We start from the raw sequence: 17,419 nt of genomic DNA, 5'->3' as shown, positions 1-17,419 counted from the left end.
TTCCACATCTATATCAAATTGATTCAACTAATCATTCTAGCAGCTCTTGCTCCAAAGAGATATACAGATAACAAAGAGACACAAGAAAAAGCATCTTTTATTGAACACAGAAACTTGGCCTGTACAGGGATCGAACCTGTGACCTTGGCGTTATTAGCACCACGCTCTAACCAACTGAGCTAACAGGCCGCCGTTCGTGCTGGGCTGGGGGACAAGCATATGAAGAATTGCTAATGTCAGTGAACCCCAGATAGTTTGAAAGCTTATTTTCAGCTCTTTACCCATAAGGTATATTTATATATTATCGACATGAAGAAACAAATATCACAAAAAAATCAATACAAATGAGATTTTCAATCTTAGTGTTAAAACTTAGAACCATTAATGTATTTTCCATGTGGTTTAGCAATAAATAACAGTTCATCATCTATATTAAATTAATTCATCTACTCATTCTATCAGCTCCTGCTCAAAGAAAATATAGAGATAAACATCAGACAGAAGAAAATGCTTGTAATAAATGAGAGATTTAGTTACTTAGTGTTAGAACTTACAACCATTAATGGATGTTCAAGGCACTTTAACATTAATATATAATTCCACATCTATATCAAATTGATTCAACTAATGATTCTAGCAGCTCTTGCTCCAAAGAGATATACAGATAACAAAGAGACAGAAGAAAAAGCTTCTTTTATTTAACACAGAAACTTGGCCTGTACAGGGATCGAACCTGTGACATTGGCGTTATTAGCACCACGCTCTAACCAACTGAGCTAACAGGCCGCCGTTCGTGCTGGGCTGGGGGACAAGCATATGAAGAATTGCTAATGTCAGTGAACCCCAGATAGTTTGACAGCTTATTTTCAGCTGTTTACCCATAAGGTATATTTATGTATTATCGACATGAAGAAACAAATATCACAAAAAAATCAATACAAATGAGATTTTCAATCTTAGTGTTAAAACTTAGAACCATTAATGTATTTTCCATGTGGTTTAGCAATAAATAACAGTTCATCATCTATATTAAATTAATTCATCTACTCATTCTATCAGCTTCTGCTCAAAGGAAATATAGATTTAAACAAGATACAGAAGAAAATGCATCTATTTCAACATTAAAGCAGCGTTAAGTGTTTTCTTGGAGAGTGGTAGAAAGTATGTTCTTGGCATTTTTAACTTCATGTTCTAACAGAATCAGATAATAGGCTTACTATATTTATAGCATACTACTGAAGAAATAACAGATGATGAAGTGCTACTGATTGTTAACCCGAGATAGATGGAAATCTTATATTCAGCTGTTTACATTCATGGTGTCTTTAAGCATTATCAAAAAATCAAAACTAGACTTTCCTAAATTACTTGTAATAAATGGGAGATTAATTACTTAGTGTTAGAACTTTGAACCATTAATGGATGTTCAAGGCACTTTAACATTAATATGTAATTCCACATCTATATAAAATGTATTAATCGAATCTTTCTAGCAGCTCTTGCTCCAAAGAGGTATACAGTTAACAATGAGAGATAAGAAAAAGCTTTCTTTTAACTCAGACACCTGGCATGTACAGGGATCGAACCTGTGACCTTGGCATTATTAGCACCACGCTCTAACCAACTGAGCTAACAGGCCACTGTGTGCACAGTCATGGGGGACAAGCATATGAAGAATCGCTAATGTCAGTGAACCCCAGATAGTTTGAAAGCTTATTTTCAGCTGTTTACCCATAAGGTATATTTATATATTATCGACATGAAGAAACAAATATCACAAAAAAATCAATACAAATGAGATTTTCATTCTTAGTGTTAAAACTTAGAACCATTAATGTATGTTCTATGTGGTTTAGCAATAAATAACAGTTCATCATCTATATTAAATTAATTCATCTACTCATTCTATCAGCTCCTGCTCAAAGGAAATATAGAGCTAAACATCAGACAGAAGAAAATGCTTGTAATAAATGAGAGATTTAGTTACTTAGTGTTAGAACTTACAACCATTAATGGATGTTCAAGGCACTTTAACATTAATATATAATTCCACATCTATATCAAATTGATTCAACTAATGATTCTAGCAGCTCTTGCTCCAAAGAGATATACAGTTAACAAAGAGACACAAGAAAAAGCATCTTTTTTTTAACACAGAAACTTGGCCTGTACAGGGATCGAACCTGTGACCTTGGCGTTATTAGCACCATGCTCTAACCAACTGAGCTAACAGGCCGCTGTTCGTGCTGGGCTGGGGGACAAGCATATGAAGAATTGCTAATGCCAGTGAACCCCAGATAGTTTGAAAGCTTATTTTCAGCTGTTTACCCATAAGGTATATTTATATATTATCGACATGAAGAAACAAATATCACAAAAAAATCAATACAAATGAGATTTTCATTCTTAGTGTTAAAACTTAGAACCATTAATGTATGTTCTATGTGGTTTAGCAATAAATAACAGTTCATCATCTATATTAAATTAATTCATCTACTCATTCTATCAGCTCCTGCTCAAAGGAAATATAGAGCTAAACATCAGACAGAAGAAAATGCTTGTAATAAATGAGAGATTTAGTTACTTAGTGTTAGAACTTACAACCATTAATGGATGTTCAAGGCACTTTAACATTAATATATAATTCCACATCTATATCAAATTGATTCAACTAATGATTCTAGCAGCTCTTGCTCCAAAGAGATATACAGTTAACAAAGAGACACAAGAAAAAGCATCTTTTTTTTAACACAGAAACTTGGCCTGTACAGGGATCGAACCTGTGACCTTGGCGTTATTAGCACCATGCTCTAACCAACTGAGCTAACAGGCCGCTGTTCGTGCTGGGCTGGGGGACAAGCATATGAAGAATTGCTAATGCCAGTGAACCCCAGATAGTTTGAAAGCTTATTTTCAGCTGTTTACCCATAAGGTATATTTATATATTATCGACATGAAGAAACAAATATCACAAAAAAATCAATACAAATGAGATTTTCATTCTTAGTGTTAAAACTTAGAACCATTAATGTATGTTCTATGTGGTTTAGCAATAAATAACAGTTCATCATCTATATTAAATTAATTCATCTACTCATTCTATCAGCTCCTGCTCAAAGGAAATATAGAGATAAACATCAGACAGAAGAAAATGCTTGTAATAAATGAGAGATTTAGTTACTTAGTGTTAGAACTTACAACCATTAATGGATGTTCAAGGCACTTTAACATTAATATATAATTCCACATCTATATCAAATTGATTCAACTAATGATTCTAGCAGCTCTTGCTCCAAAGAGATATACAGATAACAAAGAGACAGAAGAAAAAGCATCTTTTATTTAACACAGAAACTTGGCCTGTACAGGGATCGAACCTGTGACCTTGGCGTTATTAGCACCACGCTCTAACCAACTGAGCTAACAGGCCGCTGTTCATGCTGGGCTGGGGGACAAGCATATGAAGAAGTGGTAATGTCAGTGAACCCCAGATAGTTTGAAAGCTTATTTTCAGCTGTTTACCCATAAGGTATATTTATATATTATCGACATGAAGAAACAAATATCACAAAAAAATCAATACAAATGAGATTTTCATTCTTAGTGTTAAAACTTAGAACCATTAATGTATTTTCCATGTGGTTTAGCAATAAATAACAGTTCATCATCTATATTAAATTAATTCATCTACTCATTCTATCAGCTTCTGCTCAAAGGAAATATAGATTTAAACAAGATACAGAAGAAAATGCATTTATTTCAACATTAAAGCAGCGTTAAGTGTTTGCTTGGAGAGTGGTAGAAAGTATGTTCTTGGCATTTTTAACTTCATGTTCTAACAGAATCAGATAATAGGCTTACTATATTTATAGCATACTACTGAAGAAATAACAGATGATGAAGTGCTACTGATTGTTAACCCGAGATAGATGGAAATCTTATATTCAGCTGTTTACATTCATGGTGTCTTTAAGCATTATCAAAAAATCAAAACTAGACTTTCCTAAATTACTTGTAATAAATGGGAGATTAATTACTTAGTGTTAGAACTTTGAACCATTAATGGATGTTCAAGGCACTTTAACATAAATATATAATTCCACATCTATATCAAATTGATTCAACTAATCATTCTAGCAGCTCTTGCTCCAAAGAGATATACAGATAACAAAGAGACACAAGAAAAAGCATCTTTTATTGACCACAGAAACTTGGCCTGTACAGGGATCGAACCTGTGACCTTGGCGTTATTAGCACCACGCTCTAACCAACTGAGCTAACAGGCCGCCGTTCGTGCTGGGCTGGGGGACACGCATATGAAGAATTGCTAATGTCAGTGAACCCCAGATAGTTTGAAAGCTTATTTTCAGCTGTTTACCCATAAGGTATATTTATATATTATCGACATGAAGAAACAAATATCACAAAAAAATCAATACAAATGAGATTTTCAATCTTAGTGTTAAAACTTAGAACCATTAATGTATTTTCCATGTGGTTTAGCAATAAATAACAGTTCATCATCTATATTAAATTAATTCATCTACTCATTCTATCAGCTCCTGCTCAAAGGAAATATAGAGATAAACATCAGACAGAAGAAAATGCTTGTAATAAATGAGAGATTTAGTTACTTAGTGTTAGAACTTACAACCATTAATGGATGTTCAAGGCACTTTAACATTAATATATAATTCCACATCTATATCAAATTGATTCAACTACTAGCAGCTCTTGCTCCAAAGAGATATACAGTTAACAAAGAGACACAAGAAAAAGCATCTTTTTTTTAACACAGAAACTTGGCCTGTACAGGGATCGAACCTGTGACCTTGGCGTTATTAGCACCACGCTCTAACCAACTGAGCTAACAGGCCGCCGTTCGTGCTGTGCTGGGGGACAAGCATATGCAGAACTGCTAATGTCAGTGAACCCCAGATAGTTTGAAAGCTTATTTTCAGCTGTTTACCCATAAGGTATATTTATATATTATCGAAATGAAGAAACAAATATCACAAAAAAATCAATACAAATGAGATTTTCAATCTTAGTGTTAAAACTTAGAACCATTAATGTATTTTCCATGTGGTTTAGCAATAAATAACAGTTCATCATCTATATTAAATTAATTCATCTACTCATTCTATCAGCTCCTGCTCAAAGAAAATATAGAGATAAACATCAGACAGAAGAAAATGCTTGTAATAAATGAGAGATTTAGTTACTTAGTGTTAGAACTTACAACCATTAATGGATGTTCAAGGCACTTTAACATTAATATATAATTCCACATCTATATCAAATTGATTCAACTAATGATTCTAGCAGCTCTTGCTCCAAAGAGATATACAGATAACAAAGAGACAGAAGAAAAAGCTTCTTTTATTTAACACAGAAACTTGGCCTGTACAGGGATCGAACCTGTGACATTGGCGTTATTAGCACCACGCTCTAACCAACTGAGCTAACAGGCCGCCGTTCGTGCTGGGCTGGGGGACAAGCATATGAAGAATTGCTAATGTCAGTGAACCCCAGATAGTTTGACAGCTTATTTTCAGCTGTTTACCCATAAGGTATATTTATGTATTATCGACATGAAGAAACAAATATCACAAAAAAATCAATACAAATGAGATTTTCAATCTTAGTGTTAAAACTTAGAACCATTAATGTATTTTCCATGTGGTTTAGCAATAAATAACAGTTCATCATCTATATTAAATTAATTCATCTACTCATTCTATCAGCTTCTGCTCAAAGGAAATATAGATTTAAACAAGATACAGAAGAAAATGCATCTATTTCAACATTAAAGCAGCGTTAAGTGTTTTCTTGGAGAGTGGTAGAAAGTATGTTCTTGGCATTTTTAACTTCATGTTCTAACAGAATCAGATAATAGGCTTACTATATTTATAGCATACTACTGAAGAAATAACAGATGATGAAGTGCTACTGATTGTTAACCCGAGATAGATGGAAATCTTATATTCAGCTGTTTACATTCATGGTGTCTTTAAGCATTATCAAAAAATCAAAACTAGACTTTCCTAAATTACTTGTAATAAATGGGAGATTAATTACTTAGTGTTAGAACTTTGAACCATTAATGGATGTTCAAGGCACTTTAACATTAATATGTAATTCCACATCTATATAAAATGTATTAATCGAATCTTTCTAGCAGCTCTTGCTCCAAAGAGGTATACAGTTAACAATGAGAGATAAGAAAAAGCTTTCTTTTAACTCAGACACCTGGCATGTACAGGGATCGAACCTGTGACCTTGGCATTATTAGCACCACGCTCTAACCAACTGAGCTAACAGGCCACTGTGTGCACAGTCATGGGGGACAAGCATATGAAGAATTGCTAATGTCAGTGAACCCCAGATAGTTTGAAAGCTTATTTTCAGCTGTTTACCCATAAGGTATATTTATATATTATCGACATGAAGAAACAAATATCACAAAAAAATCAATACAAATGAGATTTTCATTCTTAGTGTTAAAACTTAGAACCATTAATGTATGTTCTATGTGGTTTAGCAATAAATAACAGTTCATCATCTATATTAAATTAATTCATCTACTCATTCTATCAGCTCCTGCTCAAAGGAAATATAGAGATAAACATCAGACAGAAGAAAATGCTTGTAATAAATGAGAGATTTAGTTACTTAGTGTTAGAACTTACAACCATTAATGGATGTTCAAGGCACTTTAACATTAATATATAATTCCACATCTATATCAAATTGATTCAACTAATGATTCTAGCAGCTCTTGCTCCAAAGAGATATACAGTTAACAAAGAGACACAAGAAAAAGCATCTTTTTTTTAACACAGAAACTTGGCCTGTACAGGGATCGAACCTGTGACCTTGGCATTATTAGCACCACGCTCTGACCAACTGAGCTAACAGGCCGCCGTTCGTGCTGGGCTGGGGGACAAGCATATGAAGAATTGCCAATGTCAGTGAACCCCAGATAGTTTGAAAGCTTATTTTCAGCTGTTTACCCATAAGGTATATTTATATATTATCGACATGAAGAAACAAATATCACAAAAAAATCAATACAAATGAGATTTTCATTCTTAGTGTTAAAACTTAGAACCATTAATGTATTTTCTATGTGGTTTAGCAATAAATAACAGTTTATCATCTATATTAAATTAATTCATCTACTCATTCTATCAGCTTCTGCTCAAAGGAAATATAGAGATAAACATCAGACAGAAGAAAATGCTTGTAATAAATGAGAGATTTAGTTACTTAGTGTTAGAACTTACAACCATTAATGGATGTTCAAGGCACTTTAACATTAATATATAATTCCACATCTATATCAAATTGATTCAACTAATGATTCTAGCAGCTCTTGCTCCAAAGAGATATACAGATAACAAAGAGACAGAAGAAAAAGCATCTTTTATTTAACACAGAAACTTGGCCTGTACAGGGATCGAACCTGTGACCTTGGCGTTATTAGCACCACGCTCTAACCAACTGAGCTAACAGGCCGCTGTTCATGCTGGGCTGGGGGACAAGCATATGAAGAAGTGGTAATGTCAGTGAACCCCAGATAGTTTGAAAGCTTATTTTCAGCTGTTTACCCATAAGGTATATTTATATATTATCGACATGAAGAAACAAATATCACAAAAAAATCAATACAAATGAGATTTTCATTCTTAGTGTTAAAACTTAGAACCATTAATGTATGTTCTATGTGGTTTAGCAATAAATAACAGTTCATCATCTATATTAAATTAATTCATCTACTCATTCTATCAGCTCCTGCTCAAAGGAAATATAGAGATAAACATCAGACAGAAGAAAATGCTTGTAATAAATGAGAGATTTAGTTACTTAGTGTTAGAACTTACAACCATTAATGGATGTTCAAGGCACTTTAACATTAATATATAATTCCACATCTATATCAAATTGATTCAACTAATGATTCTAGCAGCTCTTGCTCCAAAGAGATATACAGATAACAAAGAGACAGAAGAAAAAGCATCTTTTATTTAACACAGAAACTTGGCCTGTACAGGGATCGAACCTGTGACCTTGGCGTTATTAGCACCACGCTCTAACCAACTGAGCTAACAGGCCGCCGCTCGTGCTGGGCTGGGGGACAAGCATATGAAGAATTGCTAATGTCAGTGAACCCCAGATAGTTTGAAAGCTTATTTTCAGCTGTTTACCCATAAGGTATATTTATATATTATCGACATGAAGAAACAAATATCACAAAAAAATCAATACAAATGAGATTTTCAATCTTAGTGTTAAAACTTAGAACCATTAATGTATTTTCCATGTGGTTTAGCAATAAATAACAGTTCATAATCTATATTAAATTAATTCATCTTCTCATTCTATCAGCTTCTGCTCAAAGGAAATATAGATTTAAACAAAATACAGAAGAAAATGCATCTATTTCAACATTAAAGCAGCGTTAAGTGTTTGCTTGGAGAGTGGTAGAAAGTATGTTCTTGGCATTTTTAACTTCATGTTCTAACAGAATCAGATAATAGGCTTACTATATTTATAGCATACTACTGAAGAAATAACAGATGATGAAGTGCTACTGATTGTTAACCCGAGATAGATGGAAATCTTATATTCAGCTGTTTACATTCATGGTGTCTTTAAGCATTATCAAAAAATCAAAACTAGACTTTCCTAAATTACTTGTAATAAATGGGAGATTAATTACTTAGTGTTAGAACTTTGAACCATTAATGGATGTTCAAGGCACTTTAACATTAATATATAATTCCACATCTATATCAAATTGATTCAACTACTAGCAGCTCTTGCTCCAAAGAGATATACAGTTAACAAAGAGACACAAGAAAAAGCACCTTTTTTTTAACACAGAGACTTGGCCTGTACAGGGATCGAACCTGTGACCTTGGCGTTATTAGCACCACGCTCTAACCAACTGAGCTAACAGGCCGCCGTTCGTGCTGTGCTGGGGGACAAGCATATGCAGAACTGCTAATGTCAGTGAACCCCAGATAGTTTGAAAGCTTATTTTCAGCTGTTTACCCATAAGGTATATTTATATATTATCGACATGAAGAAACAAATATCACAAAAAAATCAATACAAATGAGATTTTCATTCTTAGTGTTAAAACTTAGAACCATTAATGTATGTTCTATGTGGTTTAGCAATAAATAACAGTTCATCATCTATATTAAATTAATTCATCTACTTATTCTATCAGCTCCTGCTCAAAGGAAATATAGAGATAAACATCAGACAGAAGAAAATGCTTGGAATAAATGAGAGATTTAGTTACTTAGTGTTAGAACTTACAACCATTAATGGATGTTCAAGGCACTTTAACATTAATATATAATTCCACATCTATATCAAATTGATTCAACTAATGATTCTAGCAGCTCTTGCTCCAAAGAGATATACAGATAATAAAGAGACAGAAGAAAAAGCATCTTTTATTTAACACAGAAACTTGGCCTGTACAGGGATCGAACCTGTGACCTTGGCGTTATTAGCACCACGCTCTAACCAACTGAGCTAACAGGCCGCCGCTCGTGCTGGGCTGGGGGACAAGCATATGAAGAATTGCTAATGTCAGTGAACCCCAGATAGTTTGAAAGCTTATTTTCAGCTGTTTACCCATAAGGTATATTTATATATTATCGACATGAAGAAACAAATATCACAAAAAAATCAATACAAATGAGATTTTCAATCTTAGTGTTAAAACTTAGAACCATTAATGTATTTTCCATGTGGTTTAGCAATAAATAACAGTTCATAATCTATATTAAATTAATTCATCTACTCATTCTATCAGCTTCTGCTCAAAGGAAATATAGATTTAAACAAGATACAGAAGAAAATGCATCTATTTCAACATTAAAGCAGCGTTAAGTGTTTGCTTGGAGAGTGGTAGAAAGTATGTTCTTGGCATTTTTAACTTCATGTTCTAACAGAATCAGATAATAGGCTTACTATATTTATAGCATACTACTGAAGAAATAACAGATGATGAAGTGCTACTGATTGTTAACTCGAGATAGATGGAAATCTTATATTCAGCTGTTTACATTCATGGTGTCTTTAAGCATTATCAAAAAATCAAAACTAGACTTTCCTAAATTACTTGTAATAAATGGGAGATTAATTACTTAGTGTTAGAACTTTGAACCATTAATGGATGTTCAAGGCACTTTAACATTAATATATAATTCCACATCTATATCAAATTGATTCAACTAATGATTCTAGCAGCTCTTGCTCCAAAGAGATATACAGATAACAAAGAGACAGAAGAAAAAGCATCTTTTATTTAACACAGAAACTTGGCCTGTACAGGGATCGAACCTGTGACCTTGGCGTTATTAGCACCACGCTCTAACCAACTGTGCTAACAGGCCGTTGTTCGTGCTGGGCTGGGGGACAAGCATATGAAGAATTGCTAATGTCAGTGAACCGCAGATAGTTTGAAAGCTTATTTTCAGCTGTTTACCCATAAGGTATATTTATATATTATCGACATGAAGAAACAAATATCACAAAAAAATCAATACAAATGAGATTTTCATTCTTAGTGTTAAAACTTAGAACCATTAATGTATGTTCTATGTGGTTTAACAATAAATAACAGTTCATCATCTATATTAAATTAATTCATCTACTCATTCTATCAGCTCCTGCTCAAAGGAAATATAGAGATAAACATCAGACAGAAGAAAATGCTTGTAATAAATGAGAGATTTAGTTACTTAGTGTTAGAACTTACAACCATTAATGGATGTTCAAGGCACTTTAACATTAATATATAATTCCACATCTATATCAAATTGATTCAACTAATGATTCTAGCAGCTCTTGCTCCAAAGAGATATACAGTTAACAAAGAGACACAAGAAAAAGCATATTTTTTTTAACACAGAAACTTGGCCTGTACAGGGATCGAACCTGTGACCTTGGCGTTATTAGCACCACGCTCTAACCAACTGAGCTAACAGGCCGCCGTTCGTGCTGGGCTGGGGGACAAGCATATGAAGAATTGCTAATGTCAGTGAACCCCAGATAGTTTGAAAGCTTATTTTCAGCTGTTTACCCATAAGGTATATTTATATATTATCGACATGAAGAAACAAATATCACAAAAAAATCAATACAAATGAGATTTTCATTCTTAGTGTTAAAACTTAGAACCATTAATGTATGTTCTATGTGGTTTAGCAATAAATAACAGTTCATCATCTATATTAAATTAATTCATCTACTCATTCTATCAGCTCCTGCTCAAAGGAAATATAGAGATAAACATCAGACAGAAGAAAATGCTTGTAATAAATGAGAGATTTAGTTACTTAGTGTTAGAACTTACAACCATTAATGGATGTTCAAGGCACTTTAACATTAATATATAATTCCACATCTATATCAAATTGATTCAACTAATGATTCTAGCAGCTCTTGCTCCAAAGAGATATACAGATAACAAAGAGACAGAAGAAAAAGCATCTTTTATTTAACACAGAAACTTGGCCTGTACAGGGATCGAACCTGTGACCTTGGCGTTATTAGCACCACGCTCTAACCAACTGAGCTAACAGGCCGCCGCTCGTGCTGGGCTGGGGGACAAGCATATGAAGAATTGCTAATGTCAGTGAACCCCAGATAGTTTGAAAGCTTATTTTCAGCTGTTTACCCATAAGGTATATTTATATATTATCGACATGAAGAAACAAATATCACAAAAAAATCAATACAAATGAGATTTTCAATCTTAGTGTTAAAACTTAGAACCATTAATGTATTTTCCATGTGGTTTAGCAATAAATAACAGTTCATAATCTATATTAAATTAATTCATCTACTCATTCTATCAGCTTCTGCTCAAAGGAAATATAGATTTAAACAAGATACAGAAGAAAATGCATCTATTTCAACATTAAAGCAGCGTTAAGTGTTTGCTTGGAGAGTGGTAGAAAGTATGTTCTTGGCATTTTTAACTTCATGTTCTAACAGAATCAGATAATAGGCTTACTATATTTATAGCATACTACTTAAGAAATAACAGATGATGAAGTGCTACTGATTGTTAACCCGAGATAGATGGAAATCTTATATTCAGCTGTTTACATTCATGGTGTCTTTAAGCATTATCAAAAAATCAAAACTAGACTTTCCTAAATTACTTGTAATAAATGGGAGATTAATTACTTAGTGTTAGAACTTTGAACCATTAATGGGTGTTCAAGGCACTTTAACATTAATATATAATTCCACATCTATATCAAATTGATTCAACTAATGATTCTAGCAGCTCTTGCTCCAAAGAGATATACAGATAACAAAGAGACAGAAGAAAAAGCATCTTTTATTGAACACAGAAACTTGGCCTGTACAGGGATCGAACCTGTGACCTTGGCGTTATTAGCACCACGCTCTAACCAACTGAGCTAACAGGCCGCTGTTTGTGCTGGGCTGGGGGACAAGCATATGAAGAATTGCGAATGTCAGTGAACCCCAGATAGTTTGAAAGCTTATTTTCAGCTGTTTACCCATAAGGTATATTTATATATTATCGACATGAAGAAACAAATATCACAAAAAAATCAATACAAATGAGATTTTCAATCTTAGTGTTAAAACTTAGAACCATTAATGTATTTTCCATGTGGTTTAGCAATAAATAACAGTTCATCATCTATATTAAATTAATTCATCTACTCATTCTATCAGCTCCTGCTCAAAGGAAATATAGAGATAAACATCAGACAGAAGAAAATGCTTGTAATAAATGAGAGATTTAGTTACTTAGTGTTAGAACTTACAACCATTAATGGATGTTCAAGGCACTTTAACATTAATATATAATTCCACATCTATATCAAATTGCTTCAACTACTAGCAGCTCTTGCTCCAAAGAGATATACAGTTAACAAAGAGACACAAGAAAAAGCATCTTTTTTTTAACACAGAAACTTGGCCTGTACAGGGATCGAACCTGTGACCTTGGCGTTATTAGCACCACGCTCTAACCAACTGAGCTAACAGGCTGCCGTTCGTTCTGTGCTGGGGGACAAGCATATGCAGAACTGCTAATGTCAGTGAACCCCAGATAGTTTGAAAGCTTATTTTCAGCTGTTTACCCATAAAGTATATTTATATATTATCGACATGAAGAAACAAATATCACAAAAAAATCAATACAAATGAGATTTTCATTCTTAGTGTTAAAACTTAGAACCATTAATGTATGTTCTATGTGGTTTAGCAATAAATAACAGTTCATCATCTATATTAAATTAATTCATCTACTCATTCTATCAGCTCCTGCTCAAAGGAAATATAGAGATAAACATCAGACAGAAGAAAATGCTTGTAATAAATGAGAGATTTAGTTACTTAGTGTTAGAACTTACAACCATTAATGGATGTTCAAGGCACTTTAACATTAATATATAATTCCACATCTATATCAAATTGATTCAACTAATGATTCTAGCAGCTCTTGCTCCAAAGAGATATACAGATAACAAAGAGACAGAAGAAAAAGCTTCTTTTATTTAACACAGAAACTTGGCCTGTACAGGGATCGAACCTGTGACCTTGGCGTTATTAGCACCACGCTCTAACCATCTGAGCTAACAGGCCGCCGCTCGTGCTGGGCTGGGGGACAAGCATATGAAGAATTGCCAATGTCAGTGAACCCCAGATAGTTTGAAAGCTTATTTTCAGCTGTTTACCCATAAGGTATATTTATATATTATCGACATGAAGAAACAAATATCACAAAAAAATCAATACAAATGAGATTTTCAATCTTAGTGTTAAAACTTAGAACCATTAATGTATTTTCCATGTGGTTTAGTAATAAATAACAGTTCATCATCTATATTAAATTAATTCATCTACTCATTCTATCAGCTTCTGCTCAAAGGAAATATAGATTTAAACAAGATACAGAAGAAAATGCATTTATTTCAACATTAAAGCAGCGTTAAGTGTTTGCTTGGAGAGTGGTAGAAAGTATGTTCTTGGCATTTTTAACTTCATGTTCTAACAGAATCAGATAATAGGCTTACTATTTTTATAGCATACTAGTGAAGAAATAACAGATGATGAAGTGCTACTGATTGTTAACCAGAGATAGATGGAAATCTTATATTCAGCTGTTTACATTCATGGTGTCTTTAAGCATTATCAAAAAATCAAAACTAGACTTTCCTAAATTACTTGTAATAAATGGGAGATTAATTACTTAGTGTTAGAACTTTGAACCATTAATGGATGTTCAAGGCACTTTAACATTAATATATAATTCCACATCTATATCACATTGATTCAACTAATCATTCTAGCAGCTCTTGCTCCAAAGAGATATACAGATAACAAAGAGACACAAGAAAAAGCATCTTTTATTGAACACAGAAACTTGGCCTGTACAGGGATCGAACCTGTGACCTTGGCGTTATTAGCACCACGCTCTAACCAACTGAGCTAACAGGCCGCCGTTCGTGCTGGGCTGGGGGACAAGCATATGAAGAATTGCTAATGTCAGTGAACCCCAGATAGTTTGAAAGCTTATTTTCAGCTGTTTACCCATAAGGTATATTTATATATTATCGACATGAAGAAACAAATATCACAAAAAAATCAATACAAATGAGATTTTCAATCTTAGTGTTAAAACTTAGAACCATTAATGTATTTTCCATGTGGTTTAGCAATAAATAACAGTTCATCATCTATATTAAATTAATTCATCTACTCATTCTATCAGCTCCTGCTCAAAGGAAATATAGAGATAAACATCAGACAGAAGAAAATGCTTGTAATAAATGAGAGATTTAGTTACTTAGTGTTAGAACTTACAACCATTAATGGATGTTCAAGGCACTTTAACATTAATATATAATTCCACATCTATATCAAATTGATTCAACTACTAGCAGCTCTTGCTCCAAAGAGATATACAGTTAACAAAGAGACACAAGAAAAAGCATCTTTTTTATAACACAGAAACTTGGCCTGTACAGGGATCGAACCTGTGACCTTGGCGTTATTAGCACCACGCTCTAACCAACTGAGCTAACAGGCCGCCGTTCGTGCTGTGCTGGGGGACAAGCATATGCAGAACTGCTAATGTCAGTGAACCCCAGATAGATTGAAAGCTTATTTTCAGCTGTTTACCCATAAGGTATATTTATATATTATCGACATGAAGAAACAAATATCACAAAAAAATCAATACAAATGAGATTTTCATTCTTAGTGTTAAAACTTAGAACCATTAATGTATGTTCTATGTGGTTTAGCAATAAATAACAGTTCATCATCTATATTAAATTAATTCATCTACTCATTCTATCAGCTCCTGCTCAAAGGAAATATAGAGATAAACATCAGACAGAAGAAAATGCTTGTAATAAATGAGAGATTTAGTTACTTAGTGTTAGAACTTACAACCATTAATGGATGTTCAAGGCACTTTAACATTAATATATAATTCCACATCTATATCAAATTGATTCAACTAATGATTCTAGCAGCTCTTGCTCCAAAGAGATATACAGATAACAAAGAGACAGAAGAAAAAGCATCTTTTATTTAACACAGAAACTTGGCCTGTACAGGGATCGAACCTGTGACCTTGGCGTTATTAGCACCACGCTCTAACCAACTGAGCTAACAGGCCGCCGCGCGTGCTGGGCTGGGGGACAAGCATATGAAGAATTGCTAATGTCAGTGAACCCCAGATAGTTTGAAAGCTTATTTTCAGCTGTTTACCCATAAGGTATATTTATATATTATCGACATGAAGAAACAAATATCACAAAAAAATCAATACAAATGAGATTTTCAATCTTAGTGTTAAAACTTAGAACCATTACTGTATTTTCCATGTGGTTTAGCAATAAATAACAGTTCATAATCTATATTAAATTAATTCATCTACTCATTCTATCAGCTTCTGCTCAAAGGAAATATAGATTTAAACAAGATACAGAAGAAAATGCATCTATTTCAACATTAAAGCAGCGTTAAGTGTTTGCTTGGAGAGTGGTAGAAAGTATGTTCTTGGCATTTTTAACTTCATGTTCTAACAGAATCAGATAATAGGCTTACTATATTTATAGCATACTACTGAAGAAATAACAGATGATGAAGTGCTACTGATTGTTAACCCGAGATAGATGGAAATCTTATATTCAGCTGTTTACATTCATGGTGTCTTTAAGCATTATCAAAAAATCAAAACTAGACTTTCCTAAATTACTTGTAATAAATGGGAGATTAATTACTTAGTGTTAGAACTTTGAACCATTAATGGATGTTCAAGGCACTTTAACATTAATATATAATTCCACATCTATATCAAATTGATTCAACTACTAGCAGCTCTTGCTCCAAAGAGATATACAGTTAACAAAGAGACACAAGAAAAAGCATCTTTTTTTTAACACAGAGACTTGGCCTGTACAGGGATCGAACCTGTGACCTTGGCGTTATTAGCACCACGCTCTAACCAACTGAGCTAACAGGCCGCCGTTCGTGCTGTGCTGGGGGACAAGCATATGCAGAACTGCTAATGTCAGTGAACCCCAGATAGTTTGAAAGCTTATTTTCAGCTGTTTACCCATAAGGTATATTTATATATTATCGACATGAAGAAACAAATATCACAAAAAAATCAATACAAATGAGATTTTCATTCTTAGTGTTAAAACTTAGAACCATTAATGTATGTTCTATGTGGTTTAGCAATAAATAACAGTTCATCATCTATATTAAATTAATTCATCTATTTATTCTATCAGCTCCTGCTCAAAGGAAATATAGAGATAAACATCAGACAGAAGAAAATGCTTGGAATAAATGAGAGATTTAGTTACTTAGTGTTAGAACTTACAACCATTAATGGATGTTCAAGGCACTTTAACATTAATATATAATTCCACATCTATATCAAATTGATTCAACTAATGATTCTAGCAGCTCTTGCTCCAAAGAGATATACAGATAACAAAGAGACAGAAGAAAAAGCATCTTTTATTTAACACAGAAACTTGGCCTGTACAGGGATCGAACCTGTGACCTTGGCGTTATTAGCACCACGCTCTAACCAACTGAGCTAACAGGCCGCCGCTCGTGCTGGGCTGGGGGACAAGCATATGAAGAATTGCTAATGTCAGTGAACCCCAGATAGTTTGAAAGCTTATTTTCAGCTGTTTACCCATAAGGTATATTTATATATTATCGACATGAAGAAACAAATATCACAAAAAAATCAATACAAATGAGATTTTCAATCTTAGTGTTAAAACTTAGAACCATTAATGTATTTTCCATGTGGTTTAGCAATAAATAACAGTTCATAATCTATATTAAATTAATTCATCTACTCATTCTA

General features: G+C 33.5%; 16 non-coding genes across 16 annotated transcripts; all 16 read right to left on the bottom strand.

Annotated features, from left to right (window-relative positions):
* Positions 1–115: 115 nt before the first annotated feature.
* TRNAI-AAU (transfer RNA isoleucine (anticodon AAU)) lies at positions 116–189 on the bottom strand. Its single transcript has one exon. It is a non-coding gene; the product is annotated as a tRNA-Ile (tRNA).
* Positions 190–3,356: 3,167 nt separating this feature from the next.
* On the bottom strand, positions 3,357–3,430 carry TRNAI-AAU (transfer RNA isoleucine (anticodon AAU)). Its single transcript has one exon. It is a non-coding gene; the product is annotated as a tRNA-Ile (tRNA).
* A 782-nt stretch (positions 3,431–4,212) lies between these two features.
* On the bottom strand, positions 4,213–4,286 carry TRNAI-AAU (transfer RNA isoleucine (anticodon AAU)). Its single transcript has one exon. It is a non-coding gene; the product is annotated as a tRNA-Ile (tRNA).
* Positions 4,287–4,803: 517 nt separating this feature from the next.
* On the bottom strand, positions 4,804–4,877 carry TRNAI-AAU (transfer RNA isoleucine (anticodon AAU)). The gene has a single exon. It is a non-coding gene; the product is annotated as a tRNA-Ile (tRNA).
* Positions 4,878–7,447: 2,570 nt separating this feature from the next.
* TRNAI-AAU (transfer RNA isoleucine (anticodon AAU)) lies at positions 7,448–7,521 on the bottom strand. The gene has a single exon. It is a non-coding gene; the product is annotated as a tRNA-Ile (tRNA).
* Positions 7,522–8,044: 523 nt separating this feature from the next.
* TRNAI-AAU (transfer RNA isoleucine (anticodon AAU)) lies at positions 8,045–8,118 on the bottom strand. Its single transcript has one exon. It is a non-coding gene; the product is annotated as a tRNA-Ile (tRNA).
* A 776-nt stretch (positions 8,119–8,894) lies between these two features.
* On the bottom strand, positions 8,895–8,968 carry TRNAI-AAU (transfer RNA isoleucine (anticodon AAU)). Its single transcript has one exon. It is a non-coding gene; the product is annotated as a tRNA-Ile (tRNA).
* A 523-nt stretch (positions 8,969–9,491) lies between these two features.
* On the bottom strand, positions 9,492–9,565 carry TRNAI-AAU (transfer RNA isoleucine (anticodon AAU)). Its single transcript has one exon. It is a non-coding gene; the product is annotated as a tRNA-Ile (tRNA).
* A 1,379-nt stretch (positions 9,566–10,944) lies between these two features.
* On the bottom strand, positions 10,945–11,018 carry TRNAI-AAU (transfer RNA isoleucine (anticodon AAU)). The gene has a single exon. It is a non-coding gene; the product is annotated as a tRNA-Ile (tRNA).
* Positions 11,019–11,541: 523 nt separating this feature from the next.
* TRNAI-AAU (transfer RNA isoleucine (anticodon AAU)) lies at positions 11,542–11,615 on the bottom strand. The gene has a single exon. It is a non-coding gene; the product is annotated as a tRNA-Ile (tRNA).
* Positions 11,616–12,397: 782 nt separating this feature from the next.
* Positions 12,398–12,471, bottom strand: TRNAI-AAU (transfer RNA isoleucine (anticodon AAU)). Its single transcript has one exon. It is a non-coding gene; the product is annotated as a tRNA-Ile (tRNA).
* A 1,970-nt stretch (positions 12,472–14,441) lies between these two features.
* Positions 14,442–14,515, bottom strand: TRNAI-AAU (transfer RNA isoleucine (anticodon AAU)). Its single transcript has one exon. It is a non-coding gene; the product is annotated as a tRNA-Ile (tRNA).
* A 517-nt stretch (positions 14,516–15,032) lies between these two features.
* Positions 15,033–15,106, bottom strand: TRNAI-AAU (transfer RNA isoleucine (anticodon AAU)). Its single transcript has one exon. It is a non-coding gene; the product is annotated as a tRNA-Ile (tRNA).
* Positions 15,107–15,629: 523 nt separating this feature from the next.
* On the bottom strand, positions 15,630–15,703 carry TRNAI-AAU (transfer RNA isoleucine (anticodon AAU)). Its single transcript has one exon. It is a non-coding gene; the product is annotated as a tRNA-Ile (tRNA).
* Positions 15,704–16,479: 776 nt separating this feature from the next.
* TRNAI-AAU (transfer RNA isoleucine (anticodon AAU)) lies at positions 16,480–16,553 on the bottom strand. Its single transcript has one exon. It is a non-coding gene; the product is annotated as a tRNA-Ile (tRNA).
* Positions 16,554–17,076: 523 nt separating this feature from the next.
* Positions 17,077–17,150, bottom strand: TRNAI-AAU (transfer RNA isoleucine (anticodon AAU)). Its single transcript has one exon. It is a non-coding gene; the product is annotated as a tRNA-Ile (tRNA).
* Between the last annotated feature and the right edge of the window lie 269 nt (positions 17,151–17,419).

The sequence above is a fragment of the Triturus cristatus genome, chromosome 5_1 (assembly GCF_964204655.1).
Source record: "Triturus cristatus chromosome 5_1, aTriCri1.1, whole genome shotgun sequence".
Lineage (NCBI taxonomy): Eukaryota > Metazoa > Chordata > Amphibia > Caudata > Salamandridae > Triturus > Triturus cristatus.
Note: the sequence above shows the minus strand (reverse complement) of the source record. Positions and strands in the feature narration are given on the sequence as shown.